Below are 15,652 nucleotides of genomic sequence, written 5' to 3' on the forward strand. Positions count from 1 at the left end.
TCTCCTGAAGGAGACGTCTTTTAAAAGTATCCCTCAGGAGAGGTGGAACATTATACATCCTGCCTATGTGAACTTCCTCGAGAGACTGGGAGTTTCCAGTCCTGTGATTTGGTTTGTCAACAGCCAATCAGGAGCGTCGTAAGGGACTGGCCTAACATCAGATGCACGTGATGTCAATCTACTATAGCGCCCCCTAACAACTTTACACGAGTTCATTTTGCGACAGATCGTCTTGTGAAGAGACAGGTTAAACATCAGCAGACATTTACTTCTAAAGCTTAGAAGTAGAACGAACGAACTCACACAAGTCTGGATGGAATGGAATATAGATTTAGGCCAAAGACCAAGCACTGACCTATGAGGTCAATCAGCGCTGGAAAGAAAAGTGAAAGTCGTAGGTCTGAAAGGTGTAACAGGAGGGTGGATAGGAAGATATGAATGGGTGTATGAAAGGGGTAGCAGCTGGGGGACGAAGGGACACCCTGCAAAAAAACTTTAGTAATGCCTGCAACGTACCCCGTGAGGTGCACTGACGGCACTACCTCTCACGGGACACGAGAGTCTGGAGAGGTGGCCTGGAAAGTACACAAAAGGCTGAAGTCATTCCAGAACCAAACTGTACAATCAGCCGCAGCCTTCATTGTTTCGCCAGGCGTTTTATTAAATACCTGCCTGAAGGGGTCGGGGTGTGGGGGGAGGGGGGCTACACGGCCCTGCTTGATTAAAAGCCTTCTGGCGACCAGAGTAACAGAATTCTACCCAAGGAGGATATTGAATTAACCCCGGCTTCTTTAATATCCTCCGGCAGGGAAGAGGCCTCTTGCCTGCTGGAGCCGAGATCTTAATTGCATGGCTGAAGAAAAGGTCTTCGGATCGATTTTCGTTAACCCTTTCAGACTTCAGAAGGTACTGCAGCACCTATTTCGAAAGGACAAAAACAAAAATGGGAGGAGTAACAGGCAAGTATTCCTTGGGTGTCTTCCGTGGATGTCAATGTCGTTAATGATATTTGGAAAGCTATTATTACCATTATATTATCAACTCGCTATCTATACTAATTATAATTAATAAAAAGATCATATTCTGTACACAATGAACTTTTCACAAATAAAATCGAACAAAATACATGGGTCATGGTGTGCGTTGCTTAAACCTTCTCTAAACTATGAATCAGCATTAATAAAAAAAAAAAAAAAAAAAAAAAAAAAAAAAAGCTAGAGGAAACTAAATTCAATAGTTGTCCTGTATATTATTATTTTTTTTTTAAGGCTTATGATACGGAAAACATGATCTTAGTACCTCGACTCGATGTAAGGAAGAGAGTTAATTTTATTATTTAAGTGTAAACCGACGTTCAACAAGCTCTGACGTGCAGTACTAATGTTTCAAATAAGACTGATCTCTAGAGTTTCATACAAAGAGAGAGAGAGAGAGAGAGAGAGAGAGAGAGTTACATAATTTCTGAATATATCAGAGTATCATGAATCTCTCTGTGTTCGCCTGTATCAGTGGCCTCCAGACAAGTAATTGACACGCCCGTCTGCACTGACAGGGCAATTAATGACTATCGGATTCTGTGGCTTAAAAGCTGACGAGATGTCCTTTCTTGCAGTCTTGGTTTAACACGTAATCAGTGATCCTTTCTTCATACACACACACACACACACACACACACGAATGCAAGAATAAAAAACAAAAAAACTTTTCAGGTTTCTCAAAACAGAAACTTCAATAACGGTAAAAGTGCCGTTAAAAGTACACATATCCATTTCATGTCATTTATATTTATTTCTCGTTGTTTTTATGTATGCAGAACTATATTTATTCTGTATAAAATGTAATTTTGGTTAATATTTTGTGGATCTGGAACGGATTAATTGGATTTACTTTATTCCTTATGGGAATTATTGTTTCCGTTTTCGTACGATCCAAGGTTCCACACATACACACCATTATATATATATATATATATATATATATATATATATATATATAGATATATAGATATATATATATATATATATATATATAGTATATATATATATATATATATATATATATATATATATATTATATATATATATATATATATATCTATATATATATATATATATATATATATATATATATATGATATATATATATATATGATATATATCATATATATATATATATATATATATATAATATATATATATATATATATATATATATATTATATATATATATATATATATATATATATATATATATATATATATATATGTAAGGCCTAGGGTTTTTGATTAATAATATATTGTCCATGTGTTCCCTGTGCCTATGGAATGTGGAGAACAGTGCAGGAGCGGCGACCTGAGAGTAGCTGACAATGAGTTTCTGGGGATGGCATGAGATAAAAATGCTTAGTTCGACAAGTCAATGCACGACAGTTTATGAACTCTTCTCAAAGTGCCTTTGTGAAACTGGATGCAGCTAGAAACCGAGCGCTAGCGAACTGTGTGTTCGTATGTGCGTGTGCGCCTCTTTCTGTTAAGTGTCATACCCAAGCCTATGGGGGGATTTGAGAGGGCTTCAAGTCACAGCAAGATGCCGTGGCATTCGCCGGGAGTTTTTTATTAACAGTGTTTAAGTGTCCAGTTGTTTGGGTAAGTGTTGAAGTGCTTTAGCCAAAGAGTGGCTTGTTATCTGTTTGACATTTTTGTGATGATATCCCAATAATTTAATTTAAACCTCTGTCTGTCAATCTTGTGGGTGTGTACTTACCGGGATGTGTTTCTGTTATCTTTGAAACAGAACGGTCTTCTGGAATTGCCGGGGGAACAAAGAATTCCAGAGGGGGTGTAGACCTTTTGTTTTTTTGGTGGACCGACAATGGTTACATTTAATGGGTTTTTTTGAGTTAGTCTGTAAACTGGACTGGATTACCTTGATTGATTGATTTATTTATTCTTGTTAATAAACGTTAATGTTATGATGCAACTCTCTCAATCTCATTACCTGTTAGAATGGAGAGAAACAGGTGGAGAGAGAGAGAGATTGTCGGTGCTAGAGAGAGAGAGAGATTCCTTGGAGAGAGAGAGAGAGAGACTGCCGAGAGAGAGAGAGAGAGGCTGTGTGTGTAATGTTGTGTGTGGGTTGCCTTCCGTTTCGTGTCACGCTTACCTTATGGATAATGGGGGGAGGGGGGAATTCCCCCATTTAGCTAGATATATATATATAATATAATATCCCCCAATATATATCATATATATATATATATATATATATATATATATGTATATATATAATGGTGCGTGTGTGTGTGTATACTTGAACAGTTCTGATAATGGCAAACGAAGATAAATTCATAATGCTCTGATATATTTATGGCTTAGTAACTCCGTTGCTCTCTGTCTCTCTCCTAAACCCTTCTCTCATTCTACCAATGAGAAGGTAATCTGTAATTCGTTTCCTTCCTGAACTCATTTACAACGTAAATCACCGCTGAGAGACCACCATTCTCTCCTATTGTTCAGGTGGCTCTTAATACAAGCGAATCAACCGCTCTAGTTTGAATTAATATGTTACTCTGAACTTAACCTTCATTTAAATAAACTTTGTACATTTTTTTTTTTTTTTTGTTTTCCTAGTAAATAGTGTGTATATTTGTCCTTGCGTTTTGTGGGGCTCTGGACAAGGGTTGGAAAGTATTTTCCGTTGCCCAATTTCTTTAAACGAATATCAAGTTGCTTACGGGTGATTTGTACACTCTTTGTGATGTTCAGTTGACAAAATGGTCACTGGGTTGCTTTGATCGATTGAAACCTCTAGCGGGTAAATCTTTATATTCCATTGTGCAAAATCGTTTATTTATAAAAAATGTCCTGTATCCATCGAAAGTTGTGGTAAATAGCGCGGAAATGAACGCAGAAAATCAATGGAATATCAATATCCTGGCTGCGTACACTGCAAATTTCCCTTTAGCACTTAGTTATTTGATGGCTAATGATTTTTGGTGTAAATGATGATCGTTCTTCTGACAGAATATGATACAAGATATAAGTGGTTATTCAAACAAATTTCTCTCTCTCTCTCTCTCTCTCTCTCTCCCTCTCTCTCTCTCTCTCTATGGGTATATATATATATATATATATATATATATATATATATATATATATATATATATATATATATAATATATATATATATATATATATATATTAAGTAAGTATATATATATATATATATATATATATATATATATATATATATATATATATATATATAATATATATATATATATAATATATATATATATATATATATATATATATATATTCAGATATATAGTATATATATAGATATATATATACATATATATATATATATATATATATATATATATATATATATATATATATATATATATATATATATATATATATATATCCCCAGTGGAAAATATGGAAGGGTGTAGGCCATGATCGGTTTTGACTTCATTTCCTCCGTCAATGGCTTGGAATAAAGTCGAAACCGGTCAGACCACACCCTACTTCTTATTTTTCACCTGTGGATATGTGTGATAAATGAATCACGGGTTAGAGTGATTATAATCATATATATATATATATATATATATAATATATATATATATATGTATATACAATATGATAATAATAATATAGCTATATATATATATATATATATATATATATATATATATATATATATATATATATTTATATACATATATATGGTATGTGGAAAACCAGCCGTCAATTCACGTAACTTTCTCAGAGTTTAAAATGCCAACACCATTACAAAAATCAGTACACATTCAGCTCCAGTTTATTACTGAAACATTTTTGGATATATATATAATATATATATATATATATATATATATATATATATATATCGTAGCAGCGGTGTATTTTGGCGGCTTCCATATATCGAGTCCTGAGGTCAAAAACACGTTATTCCATATCGGATACAAAATGTTGTTTTTACACGACAACGGCACTTATACTTTGAAAGATTAGTATGAAGCAATATTTATACTTTGAAAGATTATGTAGCAACATTTATACTTTGAAAGATATAAACAAACTAGAGTGTGTCGAAGCGTGTCCTTTTTAAGGGCATTCACATCCTAAGATATGGTTGGTCGTGCAGAGAGAGAGAGAGAGAGAGAGAGAGGAGAGAGAGAGAGAGAGAGAGAGAGAGAGAAAGTAGATTATCATTATTTAACACTGAGGTGGTATTAAGGTTTATAAATTTTGACGACACACGGGACCGTCCAGTGAATGGCAGAATATTCATTTTCTCATTATTTAAACTGATAAATCGACTATCATTATCTGTGAAACAAAATGCATTTTTTTAATGATGAATACGTTCCTAGAACAAAGGCAGTTGTAGGTTTATAGCCAGTTTGGCTGTTGCAGCTAAAACTCGCTCTCCTTTATATAAACAAACGTTTTAAAAGGAATTTTTCTTACTTTTGTTTTTCATTTTACCAAGATAATACGTAATAAATAATTATATGACACAGGGCAAAATTGCCTTTGGACGCTTTTTTGATCTAGACTACATCGAATAGAAGAAATTCCTTCATTGTACATTTGTGCGTGTACACATCAAAAGAGTAGCCTACGGCTTCTTTTAAACTGTGCCACTCTAAATAATGAAAGATGCTTATTTTATATCTTCGTTGATATTATTCATGTAGAAGTCTTTGTCTTCATTCTTAAAATCTAAACTCTCGTCTTCAAATCTTGAATCCAGTAAGTAAAACATTTGCAATGTTGACAGTAATGCCTCAAACAAAGACTGTTACTATTATTCATATAGCGTGCATATTAGTAGAGGACAAGGCAAGAAACACTATTAATGAAGAAAATGTTAGCAAGAAAGAGCACACGTGGATAGATAACAGATAGATTCCGATGAAGTACTCTTTTTAAAAGAGGAACAAATGGAATATGTATATATTTATATATATATTATATATATATATATATATTATTATATATATATATATATATATATATATATATATATATAAATGTGGATTGTTCAGAAATTGCGGCAGTTGACCTGAATGGTGGACCATAAAGACATAACACGATATTCCCGGCGATCGTGAAATCGACCTTACGGTTCTGGAATTCTCGATAGCACAAAACGGTCGGTCTGCGGTGAATTCATGCGAGAATTTGTCGATTTACTTGAGAGGGGATTGAGGGTCTTCATTCCTTAGTTTATATATATTATATATATATATATATATATATATATATATATATATATATATAATATATATATATATAACTAAGGAATGAAGACCCTCAATCCCCTCTCAAGTAAATCGACAAATTCCTGGCATGAATTCACCGCAGACCGACCGTTTTGTGCTATCGAGAATTCCAGAACCGTAAGGTCGATTTCACGATCGCCGGGAATATCGTGTTATGTCTTTATGGTCCCACCATTCAGGTCAACTGCCGCAATTTCTGAACAATCCACATTTCCTGGGCTCTCGTCTCTTTCGTCTGCTATGGTCGGGAATTACAATCTTCCTTTTTTTTTCTTTTCATTTTTTTTCTTAGTATTTGTTTCAGAATATTTTGGTCTTTTCCGATCTGACGTTTTCTAACGAATGTCTTTAAAGATTATTTCTTTTATTTTCTTAATATTTGTTTTTTGATATTTGGTATTTTACGATTTGAAATTCCTAACGAATGTCTTTAAAAATTCCATTTATCATTTGTTTTCATTTTTATTCATGGTACTTTCTACCTCATCAGTCATTGCTAAATCTCATGTCTGATGAACCTTCTCAGATTTTTGGTGGATAGTGGCGGTTGCATCAAAGCCTCTAGACACAGATTTGTCATTTACTTTCCTACAAACAGTTCCTCTCTTAGCTTAACTCCTCTGACAAGCTCTCCTTCTCTCACTCCCTTAGCCTACCTCTCATCTTTTACCATAAATCTAATACCCCTTTCTTGGTTAAAGATATTCCCCTGTTCCATTTACTTGCCTGAGCCATCCTGATATACTATAATATACTCCGATGTTTCCTTTTTCCCTTTCAGCTCTCCTTCGTCTGTTGCGTGAAAGGAACTCATTTCCCTAAAGGTAAAATGGTAATCCTTTAGATATTATTTATTTATTACCCTTATCAATAATGAGAAATGAATGATGATGATGATTACCATTATTAGTATTATTACTTTAATTTGTCGTTGTTAATACGAATGATAGCCGTCACGAAAAAACAAGTTATCCGAGTTATTGCCAAAGCATTTGGAAAATTCCAATTTTTTTACATGGTCATTGTTAACTGCTGTACCTTTGATATTGATTCTAGGGGTTTTATTGGCAGTATAGATAAGATAGAAATGACAAAAATTAAAGCTAAATAATAATATGAGGTAAACACATAAAAAAATAATCGATCATTTCATCACACTATACAACATTGAGATGTCATGCAGGGAAAACTCATTTGAAAAAAGCCAACGGTTCTTAAGAAAAAAGAAGACCATTAATATCGATAATATTGCCTGACAGATATTCCATACGCCTGTATTTCCATTGTCAAAGCAAACCATGGCCGAGTACCCAACGGAATATTTAAAAAACCAAATCTACTAAGAATCTAGCTACTTTTGTTTGTTTAATAATAATAATAATAATAATCAATAATAATAATAATAATAATAATAATAATAAATCACAATAAAAACTGGCCGGTGATGGAAAAACAATAAACTCAGCAGTGCTCGAATCCAAACTTAGCGTGCACCTTTTGTGGGAGTTGACTGCGGAAAAGTTCAGACAGACCATGGCTGAAAAGTTTTGGCTTTGTATGAGAGAGAGAGAGAGAGAGAGAGAGAGAGAGAGAGAGAGACTTGCTGTTTAATCTGATTTGACATTCTCGTTATTCATATCTCAAATTTTAGGGTGTTTCTTGGATCTAGAATATTTTTTCTCTACAATTTCATTGAGAGCTTCCTAAAAGTCCAGTGAAAGATTGTGTTAGGTTCTGTTATATGAGGACTTTAGAGGGAAAACGTCCATGCGCCACACATGGCCAAGAATCGTTTTTATTATAAAACGCCTTTTAATACCTGCATTTTCCTGTCCCGGTCCTCGCTTGTACATTTGCCCAACTCTAACCGTAGTCCTTTTTGCTCAAAACATAAATAAAGTAATACTTCATAATTATTTATAACTGTTAGTGATCATGAACATTAAAATATTTTGGTATTGAAATTTCTATAATTATTTAATTATTATGATTATTATAATTATTATTTTTCATTGTTAATAATTCGATTTTACTTATTAATATTTACATAAAACTTTACATAAAAAAAACAACTTTAAACCTTTTTTTTTTTTATGAACTCTTACTGTCCGCTTGGCAGCATACTGAGCAATCCATGCTGATGATATTACCCAAGGAGAAGTTGTTGAATTTATATACGAAGAGGATTACGATCATATAGCTATGCGTGCGTGTGTGTGTTAGAAAGAAATTTGTAATACAACGGCAGTCATATTAAGTATACGAATGTCAGAAAGTCACTGATACGAATTAGATAACGCACGCAAACACGCAACGTGGGAAGTGAAGTAAAAACTATAATGGGGGAATATAGCTAATGGAGGAATGAAGAGACGTATGAACATGAGAGAGAGAGAGAGAGAGAGAGAGAGAGAGAGAGAGAGAGAGAGAGAGACTACAGCGTGTTATTTATAAAGTGACATCACCCCAAGAGAGAGGGAGAGAGGGTAACCCAGAGCAGATCTTACATAAGCAAGAACCTTAATTATCCACTACTGGGAGGAGGAATGAAAAATGGCAGAGGACAGCACCCGAGAAAAAAGAGGAGCTACTGAGGGAGCGAATTCCTGACGAGGGGAAAAGAGAAATGAAGGAGAGGGACAGCACATAGCACCATTGTTTCCACCACACCACGAGGGTTCCAATGAGGACCTGAAAGATTCCTCGTGGGCGCTCCCTAAGCAGAGCTTTTATAAGGCGGAGGGCGGGGGCGTGAGGACCTGAAAGATTCCTCGTGGGCGTTCCCTAGGAGAGCTTTTATCTTTCAGGTCTATAAGGCGGAGGGTGAGGGCGTGTTGCTGGGGGTTCATGAATAGGGATTTTAAGACAATCCAAAGAGAGGGATCGAGTACATTATTGTTTCCCCACTGCATCACTGAACCGTTATCTGGAGGCCTCAATAATGTTATTGTTAAAATAAAACTTAGTTTTATTATTGTGTTTTGTTAATGAAATATAATAGAAGTTATGGTATTAACAATATTACTGAAGTTATGGTATCATCTATCTATTTATTTTACATATATTTCTCTATCTTATCTTTTGTGTGACGTATATTAGAGAGAATTTTAGCATTCCTTTGATATGACAATCATTCAAGGAAGTGTCTTTATATCTTTAACGTATGCAGTACGATTTTGCACACAAATGTATAAATGGGTTACTAATTATTTGCTTGAATTAAGAAATAACCACGTAAACATACCGAAGGCGGGGAATTTTCTGTGCAAGTGCATCATCTAACCATTTTCTCATCCCAGACATTTTATCAGGGACAGAAGAAAAGTTAAGTATATCTTAGTTTTTGCCAGACCCACTGAAACTGATTAACAGTTCTTCCAAGACTCACTGGCCCGAAGGATTATATTTTTATTTCGCGGCTAGGAACCAATTGGTCACTTAGCAACGGGACCTACAGCTGACTGTAGGAGCCGAAATACATTACATCGAGGAAATTAATTTCTAATCACCATAAATTCCTCTGTTTTCCCCGTTGGGCGGCAGGCGGGAGCGAACCCGGGCTACCCGATTGATACGCGAGGACACAACCGACTCGTCCATCGAGGAACTTAGGGACGGAAGAAATTCGATCAGCATTCTGATAAGACTAATCTGCGCCTCAAGGAAGTTTCGAGCACTGGCAGGAAGTTCAGCTGCTTTGTTTAGTTAGCCCTTCTTCCATAAAAGCTTTAAACCCTTCATCACACCCGCGGTTCACGATCCGGAAAAGGACAGATTCCCCGCCCCCCCCCCCCACAACTAAATTCCCCTCTTTTCTGTCCCCTGCTGCTGACTACAATGTCTTTCGATTTCTTGCCTTAAAGGAAAATTCGGACGCCTTCAAGCACAGCAAACGAATGGGAGGTAGAAGAAGGTTCCTCCCATCTGCGCTGTAAAGAGAATACGTATTTTTGACCTGACATCACAGAAAAAAATTAGTTTGTAAACAGGAAAGAATATATTGTAGTCAACGAAACTGAGTTTAGTATTGTATTTATTTTTCTGCTCTAGATATGTTTCTTCAGATATTTACCGGTAGAATAGAGCGTTGTACATTATTGTAAGGTGGGACTGAAGACTTGCTTAATAATAATAATAATAATAATAATAATAAATAATAATAATAATAATAATAATAATAATAATAATAACAATAATAATAATAATAATAATAATAATAATAAGTTAAAAAAAGTCTAAACAAACAGCATAATCATTCATGAAAAGACAAAAAATTACAACAGATCCTAGTACAGTATATGATAATAATTATGAAGGATAAAAAAAAGACAAAAAATATAAATATAATAAAATACCCATGAACATTTCAAAAAAAAAAAATGAAAGAAATATAATAGGGGGTAAAATCACCTCTCTCGAGGCAAAAAATCATGGACTCCAAAATGTTTTTCCCCCTCTTTTTAGTGGGCGGAATATAAAAAACTGTCAATTGTGGTGCCGTTCACGTCCCTGTATTTGACAACACTTCCGGGGGCGGTTGGGCAGGTAGGGTATGGGCGGCGTGAAAATAGCCTGACGTTATTCGATAATAGTTTTCCACCTGAATTTCGTTCTGAAGAGGATCGCTTATTTACCCATTATTTTATGCGACTGGCATTTTATTTATTTATTTGTGTTACCAGAAAAATGTTGCAAAAAAGAAAAAAAAAAAATAATTATGTCACTTTGGGTCAAATTTGAGTTGATCTTGGCTAAGTATTTTTTTTAAATGTATCTGATATTAATATAGTTTTTTTTTTAACTATACCGCAGATACATTATCTTTCAAAGTGGAGGATTCTTCTTTGATATTTCTAAATATGTGACAATAGCATGATTATAAAAAACTTATTTATTTGTTCCGTCTAGCAAAAACATATTATTTCATTTATACAAAATTAGATATAATAGTAGTAGTAGTATTAGTAGTAGTAATCTCAGAGTAGAAACATCGATAAAAGTTCTTTACATTCTCCACTATTTTTCATTTTCAATCTCCATTTTCCTAGGCCAAATTTCCACATAAGGGAGCATATAGAAAGGAGCATACAAATTTATTTCTTATCTTATGAATAATGAAAATGTGCTCATTAAATCTTTAGAACTGAAGTTTATAAGTAACGTACTAACTTGTTATTATTATTGTTTGGGCAAAAAAACTCTATCGGAAGAGTATAGTATATAAAGTTCTAAGAGGTCCACAATGATAAAAGATGTTTGCGAGTTCGTCGTTATAATTCAAAAACCCTTTACAAAGCTTTCGAACCCTTCCCTGGGTTCATCTTCAGTCAAAAAAAAATTATAAAAATAAAATAAAAGGGAAGGGTTCGAAAGCTTTGTAAAGGGTTTTTAAATTACACACGAACTCGCAACATTTTTTTATTATTGTGGACCTCATAAAACATTATTATTAATTTTATTGTTGTTGTTGTTATACAGAAAAGTGTAAACAACTAGTTGCTGTTCAGGCTTATTTAAAATAAAGCTTACTAAGCCTTCAGTAAATGGGTGTTAACAATTTTCTAAATGCATTAAACTTCGTCTTATTAACGAAAAACTTTAATGAAATCAATTTATTTGACTTTGTACAAAGAAATAAAACTATTTTAATGTCATTAACAATGAAGATGTTTCCGATTAAGGGATATCGAAGGAGGAAAGTACCGACGGGAAAGGGATTCTAGAGAGAGAGAGAGAGAGAGAGAGAGAGAGAGAGAGAGAGAGAGTCTCAAATTAAAGGCTTGTGTACTCTATCTATCTGTTTTCTCTCTATCTCTGTCTCTTTATATTTTCCCTGTGTATCTCTCTCTCTCCATATTTCTCATTCTGTCTCTCTCTCTTTATATTTCTCCATGTCACTCTCTGTCTATGTAACTATATTTTATATATATATATATATATATATATATATATATATAATATATATATATATATATATGAGACTAATAATGATAATAATTATGAATATGTATATGCCTAGATCGATGACATCTACTCCACTCCCATCCCTAATCCCTAATCTTCCAGTCACCTTCCCCCACCTCTTCTATTACATCCCTAATCTTCTACCCATCCACCATCCTCCCATCACCCATCTCCTATCATTTAGGTTATAAACCTCTTGAATATCGGTGAGTCTTGCCTGCTATACTTATTATAGAAATACACTTTTTTTTAAATATTCATTTAAATGCATTAATTTAAATATACTCATTTATACACTCATTCGCTGTTTTTATTATATATTTCAGCGAACTAGAATATATTTAGAATATATCATTGGTGCCTGCTTGAAAAAAAAAAAAAAAAAAAACTTTCAACGAAAAACGTTAAAAGAAATAGAATTCTTTGCCTTCCTTGGCGACTGCGCAGTCAAACTTGCCAACTAACTGATTTTGAAATAAGTAATCCGTCGTCATAGTCCTGGTGCTGTGTATGGTTCTGTAGGAAAATTTGAGTATGGAGAATTTACTTCAGCAATGCTTAGTAGGTATCCTGGGAAGTAGTTTTGACTTGGTAGGACATCTGCCATCTGGTGGTAGTTGTTGTTTAAGATTAAGCCAGCACGGGCTCTTGCTCAAGAGCAGCCCGTATGTCATACATCTGGTAGGGTTTCCGGTTATAACGTCATCAAAGATGGCGGCCGCTCGATTGTGAAACTTGTCATCTCTCTCTTAATTAATACTGGCGCAATTTGGATGATACTCCAACTATTTCCACTCATCAGAACTTTAGAAAGTTAAAGGAAGAGGGAAAAGTGATGAGAATGTTTGCAAATACTTAAAAGTGTCTAATTTTAAGGTATTATTCTAAACTTTTTTTATGTCCAATTAATATATATTTAGCGGGGATCTGAAATGAAACGAAGATATGATGTCCTGATATTGTTCAGAGTGTTAGACGATGGTGCACCAGACTTCAAAAACCAGATGAAAAGCATGTATCATTGTGTAATAAAAGTGATGGGAGCTTGTCAAGTACTGAAAATGGCAGAAGAAAAATCGGGGCAGCTGCAAAAATACGCAATGACATTGTTACTAACCGTTTAAGCACATTAAGTGAGGCTGCAGTGTTTGCTTACCATTTAAGCAATGCCTGCTGTAAACAATACTGTCAAAAGAAGTCCCCTTTGAAGATTAAAAAAAAAAAATGAATACGAAGATGAAGCAAGCAAAGCTCAATCGACTGAAAAGCAAAATCTGAGGAAATCTGCTGCAAGAAAACGAGCACAGTGTTACTTCTTGTCTAGACCATTTTATGCATTATCTGTCACCGGAAATCTCGTGAGTAAATTGACCAGAAGTATAGAATAAGTGAGAGCCCAAGAGCTGAAGAGTTTTTGAAAGCCACTTTGCTCTTACAAGATGATGTTTTCACTCGCACTTGTCACTTGCAAGATGTATCAAGTGTTTTTAGTGGCCGAATTTACTGTCGCGTCAATTGTACATCTGGGTATTTACTCAAATACAAACGGAAACTTCAGTTAGAATGGCAAAAGCACACTCAAGTATCAGAAAAGGTAGTAGCGTTTTCTTTCATAGCTCCTGTTATTAAATCTGGTTTAGATAAAGTTTATGGATATACCCTAATTATTACATTATAGACCAGTTTTAATATACAAAAATGAAAATATCCAAGTAAGTAACAAGGGGCACTAAAATTACTGTTGAGTGATTACTTTGGAAATAGTATTAATTGTTTTTCCAAGCCTAACAAAGGCTACCAAACCACTCATGTCATTTCTCTTCCCCATGCCTCCCCTGCTTTTTCCCCTCCTCCCTCCTCTGTTCCTCTTTCCCTACCCCCCTCAGCACCTCTTTTCTCTCATTCTCATTCTTCCCATCCTTCCTTCTCCTCTAACTGGGTCATTAATGAGCTGGAACAAATTGAGGAACTTGAAATGCTTCCCATTCTGAAAGTCAAGTTGGTTTTCGGGTTGTTGCAATGTAACAACCATAGATTGCTGATGGAAAGCACGGACGGAGGGATCACCTTTCTCTCTTAGCTTCTCCTCTCTCAGCATCATCTTCTGTCTCTCATTCTCATGCTTCCTCTTCCCCCTATACCCCTGATTGGGTCGTCGTTGAGGTCAGACAATTAGAGGAATCTAGAGAAGCTCTTGTCAATTACATCAAAGAGATCTTCCAGGTGTTACGAATGAAAGGCCAATTAAATCGATTGGTAGGAGTGAAGCAGAGAAAGAAGAAGAAGAAGAAGATGAAGGAAAGGCACAGAAAACGGGAAGAGCGCCTGACTAAAAAACATGGTGAAGATGTCAATTAACCTGACCTCCCAAATGCATATGCCTGGATAAGGACAGTAGGTTGGGAACAGCAGGGATATCAAGGAGCCCCTGTGGGTCTAGGATATAGACCGAGCATGGGCCCGCAAATGCCTGGGCCTTATATGTTGCCTGGCAATCCTCCAAGATACGGTGGTCCTCCACAAATGAGACCCAATGGCCGAAGATACCCTGGTCCTCCACAAATGGTACCCCTGGTCAACCATGCCCTGGCCCTCCACAAATGGGCCCCAATGGCCAAAGATACCCTGGTCCTCCACAAATGGTACCCCGTGGTCAACCATACCCTGGCCCTCCACCTGGTAGTCAACAATATCCTGGTGGTCAACAATATCCTGGAGGTAAACAATATCTTGCAGGTCAGCAATACCCTGGTGGTCAACAATATCCTGGAGGACAACAATAGCCTGGTGGTCAACAATATCCTGAGGACACAATAGCCTGGTGGTCAACAATATCCTGGAGGTCAATGTCCTGGCAGTCAACAATACCCAATACCCAATTGGTCAACAATATCCTGGAGGTCAACAATACCCAGGTGGTCAACCATACCCTGGAGGTCCACAATACGAATGGGATCTGGTGGTCAACAATACCCTGGCGGTCAACAATATCCTGGAGGTCAACAATATCCTGGAGGTCAACAATACCCTGGTAGTCAACAATATCCTGGAGGTCAACAATACCCTGGTGGTCAACATTATCCTAGAGGTCAACAATACCCAGGTGGTCAACCATACCCTGGAGGTCCACAATACGTCCTGGTGGCCAAAGATACCCTGGTCCTCCAGCTCCCAAAAAGTAAAGGCTGTAGGTACTTCCCTTGTCTTCCCACCCGGTCCCCTCTCCCTGACCCCCTTCCCCATCCCCCCACCTCTTCTTATTCTTTTTCCCTCTTTCTCTCCTTCCCCCAACCAACTCACATTCAACTTCTACTGTATAGAAAACTATTATGACAAAGTCAAGTAAGGACACAGTCTCATGTTCCATAGCGGTATGGCCTGATGTTTTCA

At 35.6% G+C, this 15,652-nt stretch overlaps 1 pseudogene; it reads left to right on the forward strand.

Annotated features, from left to right (window-relative positions):
- The window catches only part of LOC135226052 (uncharacterized), a 115,219-nt pseudogene extending 100,599 nt beyond the window's left edge, over nt 1-14,620 (forward strand).
- The last annotated feature ends 1,032 nt before the right edge of the window (nt 14,621-15,652 follow it).

This window comes from Macrobrachium nipponense, chromosome 14 (genome assembly GCF_015104395.2).
Source record: "Macrobrachium nipponense isolate FS-2020 chromosome 14, ASM1510439v2, whole genome shotgun sequence".
In the NCBI taxonomy this organism is placed as follows: Eukaryota; Metazoa; Arthropoda; class Malacostraca; order Decapoda; family Palaemonidae; genus Macrobrachium; species Macrobrachium nipponense.